The sequence below is a fragment of the Pseudopipra pipra genome, chromosome 1 (genome assembly GCF_036250125.1).
Source record: "Pseudopipra pipra isolate bDixPip1 chromosome 1, bDixPip1.hap1, whole genome shotgun sequence".
In the NCBI taxonomy this organism is placed as follows: Eukaryota; Metazoa; Chordata; class Aves; order Passeriformes; family Pipridae; genus Pseudopipra; species Pseudopipra pipra.
In genome coordinates this window covers 90,680,734-90,696,994 of record NC_087549.1, presented here as the reverse complement: position 1 = coordinate 90,696,994, position 16,261 = coordinate 90,680,734, and the positions used below count along the sequence as shown (strand labels likewise).

Below are 16,261 nucleotides of genomic sequence, written 5' to 3'. Positions count from 1 at the left end.
CATACCGTCACTGAACTACAAGACAGGCAGGGCTGAACCACGCATGTTTGGGTACTGACTCCCTCTGGATTCCTCAGCACTGGTTTTATCAAAGATCTCTTCGCATCTCTCCCAGCTGTATGCAGACCACTAGGAGCCTCTCCCCCCGCCCACTATGGCAACTTACACTTCCCTGGCACTCCAGCGCAGCTTGTTACTCTCTTACTTCTCTCAACACAGGTCTCTGCTCTGCAAGTGCCATAAATTGCAGTGATGGGCAAGTAACAAGCACAGATGCATAACAGAGACCAGAGAAAATACCCTCCTTCTGGACTATCTCAGTCTGCTATTCAAGTGGAAAAAAAAAACAAACTCAACTTATTAAGGGAGGTACAACTTAGAGAAAAAAAACAACTTATGGAAGCAATGAATGCAGCCCAGAGTAAGGAAAGGACAGCAGGCTGCTATGCTTGCATGCAACCTGACAGTGGTACATAAGAAGCCAGTCACTGATTTGGCAACAGGAAAAGTAGTAGAGCACAGAGAAGGCCTCTCCCCACCCCAAGGACATTGCAAAAAGTGTTGTATAACTACCAAAGGCTGTTCAGCTTCCATGGAGCTGGATGCTGTGGGGTCACAGGCCTCAGAAAGGCCTGAGATGTGCACTTCATGTGACATGGCCATCCCGACCAGGCCATTTATTGCAGCTTGTATGAATTTGCCACAACAGTATGCTCCAAGCTACCTGGTTTCTAGTGCAGGTATACCTCCTATGTGTCCATTATCTACTAGCATTAGGTTTTAGCATTAAATCTATCATTAGAGTCTAGATGCAAAGTACTCTAGGACTCAGCCTGTCATTGTGCAGATCAGCAAAGTAGTCCTTTCTATAAATGACTGTACTAGTCACCGTAATTGCTAAAGAACATAGTAATAACATTGTAAACTGCAGTGCTCTTGCTTTAGAGTTGATATTGTAATAGAGACTAGCTTTATGAAATGTAAGGATCTTTTACTACAGCACCTTCTGCATCTTTAGTTCAGGTTCACTATGAAAACCAGCAGGATATTCTGCTCTAGGAGTGGTCTGGGGACAGAAGAAGCAACAGGCTAAGATGTCTGGACAAACGTGCCACTCAGCACTACAAGACAGTGAATCTACAGCAGCAAAGCAGACGGCAAAATTATATTCACCCAGCTAATGTAAGGTTCATTGATTTAATAAAAGGAACCAAGGGAGAGAGACAAAGACTGGAGATTACTGAAAATCAAGTGAAAGCCCTGGAGAAATTCAAACCTATCATCAAGGTTCAGTTCTGAGTACATGGCATTCTCCTGTCTGCCACCTTTTTTATTCCAGTAGTACAGAGTGTTACCTCAGGAGAAAGGAATCTTTCCTTCTCAAACGTTCACCTTGCCAAGAGGTGTGGCACACGCAGAGAAAGAGAAGCCACATTCATGCTGAAGCAAGCTTTGGGCAACTTTCCCTTCTGCAGCAGGCTCATGTAAGAGGCTTGTGTGTTCCTCCACTCTGTGGTCATGGTGTTTGCCTCAGGACCCTCATTTTTTGCCATACTCCAGGCTCTAGGCTTTTACATCTTTGTCTGTGTTTCTGCTTCAGAGTAGTAAAGAGATTCCCAAAATGTAGGTCCATTGTAAGTCAAAGCAATAGTTTTCCTGAGCCAGCAGGCAGCCTTAGCCCATTGGCTCTGGAAAGTGCCACAACTGCCACCAGCCACATCAGGTGAATAAGCCATTCTCAGCTCCTTTTTGACTTGATACATAACAGGTGAGGGATGAGGGTACTATGCCCCTGCAAACATTGACTGACCTATGGGACATAAAACTGTGTCATAAGACGTCCTTGTGCCTCTGCATCTCCCCTGCTGAGGGCCTACACTGGGCCTCAATATATTCCCTCCACAGAGAATTCCACAAAATGTGGAGGTGCTGATGAAAGCAGTGAGTGGGACACAAGAACCCACATCAACTCGAGCATTTTTATTTACTGCTGGTGATATGCTGAAACTGATATGACCCCCAGTGGAATACGGTATTGACCAAAAGATATTAAACAATTTTACATGCAAGATGCACACTGTCTAGAAGAAACTATGTTTCAATTGACTAGTTGTAGTGTGTCATCTACACTGCACACTTTATACCATTAATAGTACTTACGGAAAATGAAAGAATAAGAGGTTGGAATTATTTTTTTGTTAAACATTCATATTCAGGGAAATCCAGGGATTGACAATGTATTGAGCATGAAAAGTAATTTCACAATTATTGATCGTTACAGTCCAAGTCTCCAATCTGTCATAAAATGACATTGTTGGTCTCATTACAGCCTCTAGTGGACAGTAGTAATCCACTTCACAGACCTGTCATACCATTTGCTCAAATGACAAGCGTTATCAAGGCAGAGGTTACTCCAAGAGAGCATGAACATACAAGTCATTCTCATCCCCTGGCAAAGAGGATTTTTGAATACAATCAAAGGTTTGATGTCATTGCTCGTAAGGTGCCTTGCTTTACTCTTCAGGTATTAGCATTGGCTTGTAAATAAACAGGGAACTTCTGCTATTCATTTCAGCTTTTGACAGCTTTCATAAAAACTAAATTCATCTCAAATATTTTTATAACAGAAAATATTGGTTGCCATGTTTTTGGCTTAAGTAAGATGTTTTTATTCCAACTCAGAATCTGCCGACTGTCCAATTCACCTCCTATCTATTTATAGCCCTCTTGCATTCAGATAAGTTTTGCTAATGCAGTTATTTTCATTATTATTTCAGACATATGCAGCTGATTTAAGGTATTTTAACAGCTTTAACAAATGAGAAACTATAATTTGGATTGCAGCTGGCTAATTAAGGTATGCTTTCCTCAGGAAAGTTAAAAATGTACACGATCTGAAGAATAATGTATTTGGACTGCATTCTTTAAGTGCCACTTGTGTGAACATAATAAAATATGACTAACATCTTTATTTTTTGTGTATTCACTTAGAAATGAGTGTACCTCCTGTCAAAACAGAGATGTCGAGGATGTTCTCCAGAACGCCGTGATTGTTTTCAGATGCAAGGAAATTAGATTGGTAGACACAGAGAGCTACTGCTGTCTCTTTAAAGCCACAACTATCTCATGCAAATTAACATTTAGTGAAATGAGAGCAAAGCATTCGTGAAGACTAAGCAAGTATGTAGTACTACACTGTGACTCAAAGAGAAAAATCTTATGATCTAAAATGCTGTGGTCCTTTGCAAGTGAATTCAAAGGAAAGGCTGCCCTTAAATGCTTTATTTTACCACATTGTGGCTAGGTAGGGATTGTAGGGTACTGAACAAATCATTATTTGTCATGCCTTTGAGTATAGGTAATGGGATATTTAGGTACAGAAATATTTACCTTATCATTGTCTTGATTTTTTAAAAGGAGCAATCAAGTTCCTCTTCTAATAACAATAGCTTCAATAGCTTTAAAATAACAATTGGTCCTTAGATGCAGATCTTTTCCTTTTTCTAAAACAGGCAAAGCGATTCACTGGGGAATTAAGAAAACTGAGAAATCCTCTGAAGTCTTAAAATCAAGTCTGATTTAGTCTTCTGAATAAGTTTTCAGTCAGTTATAGGTCTCTGATCTGGAAGGAAGAACAGCTAACCTACTAGTGACCACCCCAGGATGGACCACAGCCACAGTCAGCCCCATAAGCTGTTCCAACAGTGACCAGTGGGAAATAAAAGTGCTTGGCCCTTCTCTAGAGGTGCTTAACTGGTCTAGGCACCTCTCAAGTAATAACTAATATGGCCTGTCATGTGCTTTATGGCTAGTGGTCTGAGGTTTCCACCCATGTCCTGGTCTCCACATATCTCCCCTGCAGTTACCCCTATGGCTGGTGTGAGAAGAAGGACCAAGCACAGATGGACACTAAACAGCTATCTTATTCCTAGAAGTGATCACTTCATCTTGGGGTCAAAGTACACCAGCAGGGCACAGAAGGGAAGCTGTACTCTGTGGAAAATGCTAGGTTTCCAGGGATGTCAAGGCAGTGCTGTTAACGAGGATTAACATTCAACCAACGGTGCAGACCTCAGGAGAATTCACCGGCCACTTTCTGGGAGGGGGCCCTCAGATGCTAGCAGGGAGCAGACAAGGGGCCACAAGTCCTTGTAAGAGACATGTGTTGTCCCTTTAAATCATACCTGGTACAGAGACTTATCTGGGAGTTCACTTACACCAGTTTTTTTTCTGTCTGTTAAGGGCGTTATGGTCTAGACAGATTAGATTAGCATCTATCGTGTAAACACTTAGGGTTGGGAAATAACTCTTGACCTTTCTTAAAGCTTCTTACCCACATATAAGGCAGTGTGGTTTCCAAAACCTGCCACAGTCTCTCTGATCAATGCTATACATACTTTGATAAGTGCAATGAGTTTTAAGGGGAGAAGGGGAATGGGCTAGAATGGACTGGTTACCTGTTTGAACAGACATAGGGATTGAAAACATGGATTTTTGACTCCTAAGTCCTTTAATGGCCCCAACTGAGCTGTTCTGGTCTATTGAACAAATCCTTCCTACCTCATGGATCACTGACCTACCAGACCTCCAGAGCCAATGTGCTCAATCCTACTGCTAAGTCTGCTCATTTTGTTCACACTCTAAACATCATTATGTTTTGTTGAGAAAAAGCACATCTTATGAATAACAGCTATTTTCTACTCTCCCTGTCTCTACTTCCTCACAAAATATGATATACATGGGCCTTGGCCCCAAAGGTGTCATGCAAATTCAGAACTCAGGTTTACCAAATTCATTCAATATGGGTAAATCTGGGCTCATGCCTTGGTTTCAAGACAGAGACAAGTGCAAGTTGCTTTATGTCCAAGACAGAATTTTTTTGTATCTATATTTTCTTCAAAAAGAAAATTAATAACTAGCACAGTATTAACCAGAAAGTCAGTAACAGTTCTGAATGTAGGTATCTTTTACACAGAAAAGAGCTGTATTTCTTTGTTTTCAAAAGGTATCATATAGCACAAAACAGCAGTCACCTGATGCACAGGAATGGTGACTTGGAATGGTTCATAAACATCAAGCAAAAATTTAAATTTAATAATTTTGGTATGAAGGAATTGCTATATCCCCTTCGATTTGATTCATAGTCAGTCGGCTGGAAAATCCCCAGGCAGAGATAGACCACAGGCATGACAGTGTATTGCCTGGAGGGTAAGAAGTCCTCAGCCTGCAAGGCTTTGACCAATAACCTAGGTGAGCATGGTAAACATTTACCTTCAATTTATCCAATTACAAGCTGAGTGGGCATTTTTCCCATTTATTCTGCAAGGTCACAGGGATATGCTCAAAGAACCCTGAAACTCTGTAGTTTAAAAAAAAAAAAAAGTCCTGGGAAAAGTGACAGGAGGCGTGAGGTAGGATATTACGTTAAATCAGAGTTATTTCTGCTTGCGCAGACCATATTGTAACTACACTGGTATCACTTTGACTTCTTACTGGACAAAGGCAGCATCTTTCCCTCAGAGATTTGCCAGATCCTCATGTTCTCTCTTTACCCTTCAGCAGAGGCCTTTCTACTACTAGGCAATAATTGTTCTCATATTGACTGTCATATTATGTCTCTCTCTTTCACCCTGTCCACTTTTTCCGCATGAGAGCTTCCATTTATACTTGCCTACCTCTGCTTGATCTGTCCTTGACCTGCTCTCATATTATCCTCATATGATTTTATTCATTTATTTATACTTAAGGTAATGAAAGATACTTATTCAAAGCTCTAGAAGCCCTGACACAGATATTACAAGCAAAACACAACAGTGTGAAAGAAGTTTTATTAAAAGGAACTTAGCTGGGCAACAGGTACACCAAAGAGACTTGCCTTCTGAAAGCCTATTTTTAACCTTCTCCCAAAGCACCCTCAGGGCCTCTTCAAAAATCATAAAATTCAAACTCTTGTGAAGTGTAGGTTCTATCACATGGATAGACTTGCTCATGTGTGGATTGTTCTGTCATGGAGTCAAGTATAGCCAATAGAGTGGAGTGGACACCTGAGGGCAGGACCATCTCACTACCGGCTGTTCCTACTCAAGAGAAGCTAGTTCGGAAAGGTTTCTAACTATAGATTTTTCACAGTTTATATTCTCATAGAATCATAGAATTGTTAAGGTTGGAAAAGACCTTTAAGATCATCAAGTCCAAACTGTCAATCCAGTACCACCACTATGTTCACCATTAAACCATGTCTTCAAGTGTCATTAGCCACATGGTTCTTGAACACTGCCAAGGACAGTGATTGTACCACTTCACTGCGAAGTCTGTTCCAATGCTTTACAATCCTTTCCATGAAAGTTTCTTTCCTAATATCTAGTCTAAACCTCCCCTGGTGCAACTTGAGGCCATTTCCTCTTGTCTTGAAAGTCCTCTTATCTTCTTTGTGCATGAGGACAAAAAATGGCCACACAGTGGCTGTAGGACAACAGTGGTCATACGCAGATGCTTAAGGAGACATGGGCATTGTATACTACTTCCTCTACATACTCTCCATCCTCTCACTGTTTTCAGCTTAAGGGACTTTCTGATCAGGATGTGGTTTCTGGCTATTTAGTGATCCTCAATGGATTATGTCCCAAGACTTGTGCTGTCTCCTCCATCAGCACGTGTAAACTGTAGATATGTGCTGTGTCACACTGCACAGATTGAGTCCCTGATGCAAGAAGAATCACCTCATCCTTCCTGCTTCATTCAGTGTTCCTAGCTCTTGCTTGACAGAGAATGGCCAGTTCCTACCCAAACTCTCCAAGCGATCCAGATCTTTACAGCCATCTATCATATTGCCTCTAAATTATCATTCTTCCAGGCTGGAAAGGTTGTTACACAAACCAGTCTGTTAAAGACTTCACTGCTTCTGCCTCAATTCTTACCTGGTTTTAAGTCCCTTTGTCTTGGTCTTACTCCTTTGACATCTTCACTCCCTCTGTTCTTCTGCCTGAAGAAAAGACAGTAAAAATTATCCTTTGCTTTCATGGAACAGTGGTGACACAGTGAAGTACAAGTATTATTACTATGAAAGCAATACAGAATGCTCTCTTTTCCCAAGGCTTAGTCAAGGACTCAGAAAAGCAACAATTCCATATATCAAGGACAAGACAGAACAGTATTAATGTAAACAAAAATAAACCCATGGTTCTATCTACATTTTTTTCATACTTGTTTAGCAACACAAACTGACTAAAACCCTTCATATTTCACAAACTACCTCTGTCAATCAGTCCACTCTGGTGTTAAAAATCAGAAGTGATGGGACATCTCCCACCAATTTCAGGAAATTATTTCATACACTTGTATGCATAACAGGTCTGGAAAATATGACATGCTACAAAGGTGAGATTGCCACATGTCTTTCCCGCCTTTTAATCTGTCTCTCCCCTTTCCATGATACATCTCATTTCTTAGGATATATATTAAGTCATTTCTCTCCCTTACTTGGCCCATCTTCAGCTAGGTGTGTAAACTCGGTGTCTGATATAAGGTGTACAAGTTGTCCCATTGTCTTAATGATTCTGAATCATACATTTAAAGTTAGCTTTGTGCTTGAGGGTATGGCCTTGTGAACATGTTACAGTGAGGCATTCAAGGGTGTGGATTTATAGGACACCAGCTACTCTGCAATAACTGCACAGATAAACACCCTTTGCTTGCTGGTAAATGCAAAGCAGGTTAGCCCAGAGAGAGTCTCAGCCAAGATCACCTCTGCCCCCCACTACAATTGCTTCTGCTGCTATTCCCTGAACACTTGTCCTATTAACAGTCTGTCCCCAACAGCAACACTATGCCCAGAAATAAACATGATAGTTGCACATAGAGGCGTCGCCACCTCCCTCACCTCCAACGTGATTCACCGCCAAACACAGTTCAAAGTGTACTTTTTTTTTTAATACACCCCAAAATCTTGCAAACAGAAGTCATATTAAAGAGACTTTCTCTCCCTTGTTGCATTACAGCTTCAGCTGGTTTTTTTTTAAACGTTTATATAATAGGACATATTCTTTGCCGAGTCTTTGTTATGTATCACGCATATATAAGTCCTCTAATTCTTGAACCCCTCTGTTTCCCTCTGCTGGTTAAAAATGTGTAGCTGTGGGGAGCAGGGAGGGTGGGAAAGGGCAGGAAATTCCTCAAATAATTCTCAGAGTCAAATCAGGTACCCAGTGTGGGAGGAGGGGGCAGAGGGGACAGACATAACAAGTACTGTATACCAGTGGTTGCTGCCCTAGTATATATATATAAATTTTTATATATATAAAATGTATAATATATAATATTTAAATAATATATTTATACATATTATTATATATAAAATAAAATTAAATACATTTCGGAGAGCCTATAGGTATTGTTACACCATGTATATACTTCATAGGGTCCTGAGAAGAGTTTATCAGCTGTACAGAAATTCCTGCATGCTTTATCATCTGGGCAAGCATCCCAGTGCCAGTGTTGTCTCTTGCTAGAGTCTCTTTGGAGTATCAGAGGTTCCCAGGAACATTCCCAGAAGCTTTTAGCTCAGCATGAGTCACTGCCAAGTTGAGCAGTTTCTTCGAGTCCCTTGTAGCAATCCTCCTGAAAACTGCAGAAGAGGAGCTTGCAGGCTCTACAACAGTCCCTAAAAGGCTGAACTTGTACAGGAGTCATTGTCTGGCCTCTAAAAACATTTATGCAAATGAAGACACATTTATCTCAACCTTGCACACATTTAAGGTCTCTCCAATGAGATTGCAAAATCTGCATGTAGCTGGAAATGAAAGACTTCTCATGGAAGTTTTTCCTTTGGTGATTTCCTAAAATCTTTTTTTATATTCTAATAATCCCTCAGATCCCTAAATGATGATCAGCACCCCTTTCCTGTTCGAACTAGAGGCTCAAGTCAGTTATATGAGGCCAAGTTTCCTCCCCAGGCAGTTTATAATGTCAGCACACAGGTTATGTTGTCTGCAGTAACTGATGCAGTGAATTACTCCATTATTTGACATATCTCTCAGAACAGTTACCCTCTGAGAAAAAACTGCATTTTTGAGGCCAGCTGATTTTTCAGAAATAGCAAACCATCAGTGGAGCAAAAGGGTAGATTTCACCAAAGGTGAAATAATATTGTTTTCTTATTTTAGCCTACAAAAATTATAATTTCCCAAAAACAAAATGAAAGAAAAAATTCCAACAACCACCAAGCCCTTTTTATTCCTGAAGAACCCGCCATTCCCCACTTACTTTGCTGTGTAAGAATTTGCCTATGTTTTACGTTAGCATTTGTAATGCTTCTTACTAGCCAAAATGCTAATTGTGTGACTTAAGTTCCGGTATATTGCTTCCTTTGAACCTGCTACTCTTGTATTTCCCTTAATAGCACATTGAATTCATGCAGTTTATGGTCATCAATTCCTAAATTCCCTGTAGTACTCAAATCTTCAATGAACAGAAAGATGAGCATGAAGCATTTGCCAGCTTGAAATCCCTGCTATCTGGACAACAGACTGAAAATTAGCTTTTAATTATTTCAAGATTCTAAACTCTGAATGAGTGGCTAGATGATTAAAATTGGGATTGGTAAAATATACTGAAAATACATTTACCATTAAAATGTATCACCTGTTAGTTGTTCTGCTTCAAACTCTGTAACTTTGCAGTGTTACTATTTTCTTTTCTTTGATGTTTGTTCCTTTTAAGCTAACACTGAAGAATTTCACTCTCACCCATCGTGGTTATCAAGCTGTGGTTTGTCAGCATTGTCAGTATTTATGATATACAACTCTCTTCTGCTCTTCCCAGCTTTGGGGAATTAATACCTTGTATGCGTTGATTAATAGCCCTTCTGTATTGATATTCCTTTTAGGAGAGTTAGGAATGTCCACCACATAATCATCTCCATCACTTAGTAACACTGCTCCTGGTCTGTTTTATAACTCTTGTATAGGGACACTTGGTATGTAAATACTCTCCTTAATTTTCATCTTTTGTTTCAAGGATAAAACAAACAAAACGATAACAAAACCTCCTTTATTTTGCATGCTGGAAGCATATGCCATTAATATTAATTAATTTATTTATTTAAAGTTGGTAAAAGAATTTGCTCTTAGGCTGGGAATGTGACTGCCAAGTTTCCTGTCTGCAATTTGTTACGGCTCAGTAGTAAACTCCTGAAAATAGGAATTTGAAATGGAAATAGTGACAGGCCTTTTAACTACGCTATAATAAGCAGGGTGTTTTATCCTGCATACTGTATGTCGTTACACAATGGCAGCCTATCATAAGGTGCACGGAAAACAAACAGGGTCTCTTTAGATCACTCTCCTGGCTAAAACTGGGCAGACAGAGGAAGCAAAACAGGCTGAAAAGACAAAAGACTAGAAGGTCAAGAACACCACACCCAGACCTAAGCCCTTCTGTTACACAGCAGAGCAGAAGAATCTTAGAGAACTTGCGCTTGAATAAATTGACTTTGATCAGCTTGCCATAAAAAAAGAGGTGTAGTCTGCCATATTGCTAAAGGAGGTAAAGAAGGAAATTTCCCTGTAAGTCTTAAGCTGCAAATTAACATACCCAGGCCTGCCCTGTTATGCAGAGCAAAGCTCCAAAAAGTATGTTTCTTGTAAATGTTTCTTATCTGCCTATAGCAGTATTTTCTATGTAATTCTGCACATATAAAACACAGGAACATTAAAGCTGGTTTGCATACTAGCTTTCAAGTGACAGTTGTAAAATGTAATTTTTCAGAGATGCTGAACATCTGGAGTCCTAACAAGTCAGCTGAGTTCCTCCAGATTTACACCTGTGTAAATGCCAGCAGTACTGCATCTTTGTGAAAATAAAATACTACTACTGCTTTTAACAAGGTATTTGGCAAACAGGAAAAGAACTGAATCATATGTGTGAAACAGAACAGAGTTATCTGGGACTTGAACTGAGCCCTTCTGGTTTGTAGCACACATGCTTAAATGCCACATATTGAACTGCCACATCATGTCTATTTTTACTAATTGAGTTTACTTGTGTTTGGGCACTGTACCAGCTACTCAGCAAGTCCAGGAGATTAATGTAAAAGCCTCTCTGCATTTAGAAAGTATAGGCATTCTAGATTTACAGCTGCTTATTCTGAGGGTGGCTGACTGCTGATCCTGATGTCTTTGAGTAACAGATGGTTTTCTGAGCTGCACTGATAATGAAAATTATGTAATTTGCCTCTTAGTAAAATAAAGCAGAGAGGCAGAATAAAAGAAAAAGCAATATATTCACCTTCTACAAATAGCATATCTTACTTCACAGTGGGATGGGGGGGGGGGGGGAGAAGTCCAGTCAAAACTCAAGGCTATCGATAGTGTTGTAAATTCACACGAGTTAAAACTTGCATAAAATAACCCTTCCTGATCTGGACTGGGAAAGCATTGGCTCCTGTAATGTTAGAATTTATAGCTTTAATCTTCTTAAAAGCTGCATGGCTCTTCTCACATGTGGGGAAAACAGATTTGATGTTTCTGAGATTAAAACTACTGAGCTGAACTTTGCTTGTTATTGGCCAGAAGCACTTGGAAACCTAATAAAGCATTCCATTAAAATCTTGGCATTTTAGTAACACAAAAGAAATAGGCTTCTCAAAATGTGAGTCCAAGGCAAAAGGACACTTTTGTGAGGGGGAGGGAAGATTATGGAATTTGGATTTTAACGAAGTTTGCAATGACTTAAAAGTACATCAAGGGAAATGCAAGGTAGAATGGAACAATAAATGCTTGATGTAACCAGCAATGTGAACTCTTTGTTATTTAAACTTTATTACATTTGAAGACACTTTTTCATGTTCTTTTAAACCTCATACTTTTTTGAGTCTATGAGTAGCTGGAAAAAGTACAACAAGCATCACTGACTAGCTCTGTGGTCTCTAACAGGTAACGTTAGGCCTGATTTCTTAAAATTATGAGGATCCACAACCACAGCTGAGATCAACATGGGCTACAAGTATTCTGGGCTTTAAATGATCAGCTTTACTCAAAAAAAAAAAGCTCCTTAAGGCTGGCTAGGCTACAACTTCAGGTGCACAGGCAGCCTATAGTGCACACAGTTATGCACTTATAATACATGATTTGATTTGATCTATGACGAAGCAATTAATATTTCTTTAGAAAGAGGCATAATACTGGTGGTGATGGTAAGATCTATGAGTTCAAAGCTGTAGCATGACTGAACAAGGTTTATGATCTTATCAGTAGTGGTAAAACCTTGTACAATACCATCTGGACAAATGGGATGAGAAATGCCTAGTGCCAGCTGCATTGTCGAGAACCCTTGCTTGCCTTCACCGAGGTACAGTGAAAAGAAGACTCATAAACTACTGCTTTTACTGTTCTCTGCAGGCTAACAAACAGACAGAAATAAAGACTTATAATCAAATATAAAAGAAGCAAAGCTCCATAACCAGCACTAAATATGACAGGTCTCTTGCTAGGGTTCATTGAAGAGGTTTGGAGTTTTGTCAAAAGGCAAACAACATTAATTCCAATGTGCTATGAAACTACTTGGTCCTCTCTATACTGGCAAAGACAACCATGAAAATTATGCTAGAACTTGCCTGCATACGGTTATAGCTAAATCAGATCTTCTAGTGACAGTCTACTTATAAATTGCCTTGTAGAATCAGAAAGTATGTAGACTATCTTCTGGAAAACTTGTGGTTAAAACCTTGGGAAGCCTGTATTGATAATCAGGTAACAATCAAATACCTACAGATTTTAGCCTGGATTTTACCTCACCCAGAAATTCAGAGTGTTGAACCTGGATCCTACAGCTGATGTTAATGAGTTCTACTCAAGTTCATCTGTAGGTGACAGTTGCACAGAGTTCACTTATGCAATTCTATTTTCTGCCCTTTCCAAAGAAATTCACCTTTACACAGCTCAACATTACTGGGTGCTCATAAACTGGCTGCTAACATGGCTGGTGTTCTTTAGTTTTAGTGGCACTAACATATAAAGAGCTATCTACTGTAACAGATGCTCTTTCATAGTGCAAAATAACAGCACTCAGACTTAAACTGTAAATTACAAACAATCTCTCTCTAACTACAAAATGAATATGCTGAATGGGGAGCCTTGTCAACTAAGATATTAGTAAATCAGGTTGAGGAAGACAAATTATTCACTAAAGCTAAGTAACTAAAATTTTATTCAGTTAATGTTACTGTCATTAGAGTTCTCCTGTTCTTTGCCATAACTGGTAGATACGAAAGAGAGTAATTATAAGCAATACACAGAAAATCAGTTATGTGTTTCCTTGCTATGTTAAAGCGACAGAAAATGTTTCTGTTCTTTCTTTTTATTAATTTCTATCAGTAGAAAAGATGTTATATAAATACTTATTACTGGCATGTGTCTGGACACATCAAGACAGACCTTTCCCAAAGATTTTATAATTATTTTTTCCACATCAAACCACAGACAGGGCCCAGTGGTGCAGCTGCCATGTACTTGATTACAAATTTACTGATAGTAATGCCAAGGAGGGGAGTTACAACAGAAGATGAAAATGGTTGAAGCATAGCTTTCTGCGCAGAATGTCCCTGGTAACCTGGCTGCAAAAAGCATTCAGTGCACAAAGATGATTTTTTTTTTTAACCTTTTTTTTTTTTTAACCCATCTCTTCATGAAATCCTGATGCTGAGTTCACCAGAAGGATATGCTCAGGGCAAATACCCTAGATTACAAGGTTTGCAGCTACATCTGGAGTCCTCGTGACATCTCAAATCTAAAACTTCTTCAGAAAGGACATGGAGAACTTAGAGGGAGCATAGTAAAGGGATGGACACAGCACAGTGGTTCCTGCCCCATAGTGGCAGCCTTTCAGGAATTCCTGAACATGATGGCAAGGATGGCGAGCACAAAGCTGGCCTTACCAAATGCATGCAACTGCCCATGACCTGCATGAGGGGTAAAATGAGCTAGCCATTCATCATTTTCTTCAGCATGCACTGGGAGACATCGTTGTGTCCCTCAGTTCAGGATCAGGCTTGACAAGGCCTGATTATTATGACTCTGGAAGAAACAGGTATGCTCAAGAAAAGACCTTGGCAGCTGTCTGCAGGCAGGATTTAATACCCTTGCCTTTCATGGGGCTCCTGGGCAGAAGTCTCAAACTCCTCTGCATGACAAATGCAGCCAGGTTTTATCTCATGCATTTGCACTGCCTGCATCTCCTTCAATACCTGGCACCAGACTCCAAATGCCACTAAATAAAGGTACACATGGGTAAAGCTGCCTTATCTAGGTCTTGACCGCACTTGTTAAAAAACAGGACTAGCTGAATGGTTCTCCTCTGAGAGCCAAATTTGCCTTCTTTCTCCTTCCCAGATTAAGCAGAGAACCCCAACAGTTTTGCCGATACCAGCTCAGGACACACCCAGAGGCATATATTTTGTGCTTAAAGAACTTTACAGAGTTGAAAGACTTAGCTCAGGAAATGCAAAGGGTCAGGGCCTGACCTCCAGAGCCTGACAAAAGAGTCTATGCATATACTGAGGAAGGAGGCTCCCTCTGTTGCACAGAGCTGGCTCCATTGCTCTTTCCTATTTCCCCAGATATCCAAGGTATTTGTCTACAAGTTAGAAGGAAGCTAGTAGACTAGTTGGTGTGCAAGGGGACTTGGTGGTCTCAGTGAAGATTGCTTTAGGTAACGTAGCAAAAGGATGTCCTAACGTGGGACCCAACCCAGCCGCAGTTTGGGTGGTGGGAAAGCCCCTCAGTCTCCACTTGCTATAGCTGACAAGTGAAATTAATCCATTAGTCTCATTGTAATGCACACAACAACATCACTGTGCAAATATGCCATGACGGGCAGTTTGTGCCCATGATGCAAGCTATACCCAAACCAGTGGAAGGGTCATAAAATAAGGATTAAAGTTCAACAAGGAAGCTGATAATGAAGAAGCCTGCCCAGACTATGCCCTATTCTGGCCAGTGTTACGTTATCTTCTAATTTTAGAACAGCTGACAATTTTTCCCAGACCAGAAGTTGACAAGAGGCTGAGCAACGCCAATGTCGTTAAATCTTTGTTTTCAGGCAGAGTGTTGTCTCCACACTGCAAGAAATTGTTTCAGCTTGTGAAATTTTGCAGGAAGGCACACACTGTCGCTGGATGCCCATACAGGGAGCTGTGTAATATGTTGAAACCATCTGGCATTTTGTGGTTTTGCAGTATCAGTCAGACACACTGTCTGGAAACACAGGGCTCAAACCCAGAGTCCTTGATTCAGGTCAGATACCTACAGATGCCTGTGGTCATTTGGCTGGACTAGAAGCTGCAGAATAAAGCACTTAATTAGGTGGCTGAAGTTTATGACTGATTCTACGGGCAGCTGAGCTAGAAGCCTATTATCGCTCAGGAAGGTTTAGTAAATGTAATTATTATGGCATGCTTGATATAATACACAGTCTTCATGAAATGCTCCAAAATATCATTTTGAAGACTCCTTTTGTTGCTGTTATGCTTTGTACCTTCTGACTAAGGAATAGGCCAGATAATGTGAATCCCAATGTGAAGCTTACTGAAAACTACTACTAAAATTAATAGAGCACAGTTACGGAAGAGTATTTTGTATAGAATTACCTTGTCTGGAGTGTGAATAACACTGCCAAAAGCAGGCTCTGGGTTACATTAATCCAGTGATCCAAAGTTTTTTAACCAGCTGATGTCACTAGGGAGATTTGAAGTCTTTATAATTACCGCTCAAGGCCTAGAAGAAAGGGGGAGGAAAGACAATGAAATTATGTTTCATATGTTGATTCAGAGAGTAACCTGCAGTGGTCTGTTAACTTGTTTCATCTATCAAGAAAAGCAAATTAATTCTATATCAAGTCGGTTTTATAAGTGGCAGCTCAATTTGCTTTCCCAGTTAACCAAGGAAGAAAGTGGCCTTTTGTCACAAACAATTGCTTCCTGCAATGCTGCAGAATAAGATGTAAAATAGGCAAAGAGCTTTGGATACAGCTTCCAACGTCCTACTAAGAAGTAAAATTTCTTTCTTTCATCTTCCCTTAGAGAAGGAATTCAGGTTATGCTCTGCACTAAATTAAAGTGTTCTGCTCAGTTATGTACATGTACAGCTTTGAAAACTGTTCCTGCTTCTAGGTCAAGGGCTCTCCCTGTGGCCGGGTGCCAGCTTTATCCCTGGACTCCCATAATCCCTTGAAATAAATCAACTTTCCATTGAAATCCTCTGCCAGTTCC

The 16,261-nt window shown here is 40.1% G+C and overlaps 1 protein-coding gene and 1 long non-coding RNA gene across 4 annotated transcripts in view; one reads left to right on the top strand and one right to left on the bottom strand.

Annotated features, from left to right (window-relative positions):
* Positions 1-16,261, bottom strand: part of ATXN1 (ataxin 1) — a 348,923-nt gene that overhangs the window by 227,628 nt on the left and 105,034 nt on the right. For all 3 annotated transcript variants that reach the window (XM_064664937.1, XM_064664953.1, XM_064664968.1), the window contains 2 exons: positions 15,641-15,767; positions 6,918-6,982 (listed from right to left, as the gene is read on the bottom strand). The gene's annotated coding sequence lies outside the window, so the exon portion shown is untranslated. The remainder of the gene's footprint in view (positions 1-6,917; positions 6,983-15,640; positions 15,768-16,261) is intronic.
* Positions 32-2,971, top strand: LOC135419076 (uncharacterized). Its single transcript, XR_010432817.1, has 2 exons — positions 32-740; positions 1,019-2,971. It is a non-coding gene; the product is annotated as an uncharacterized LOC135419076 (long non-coding RNA).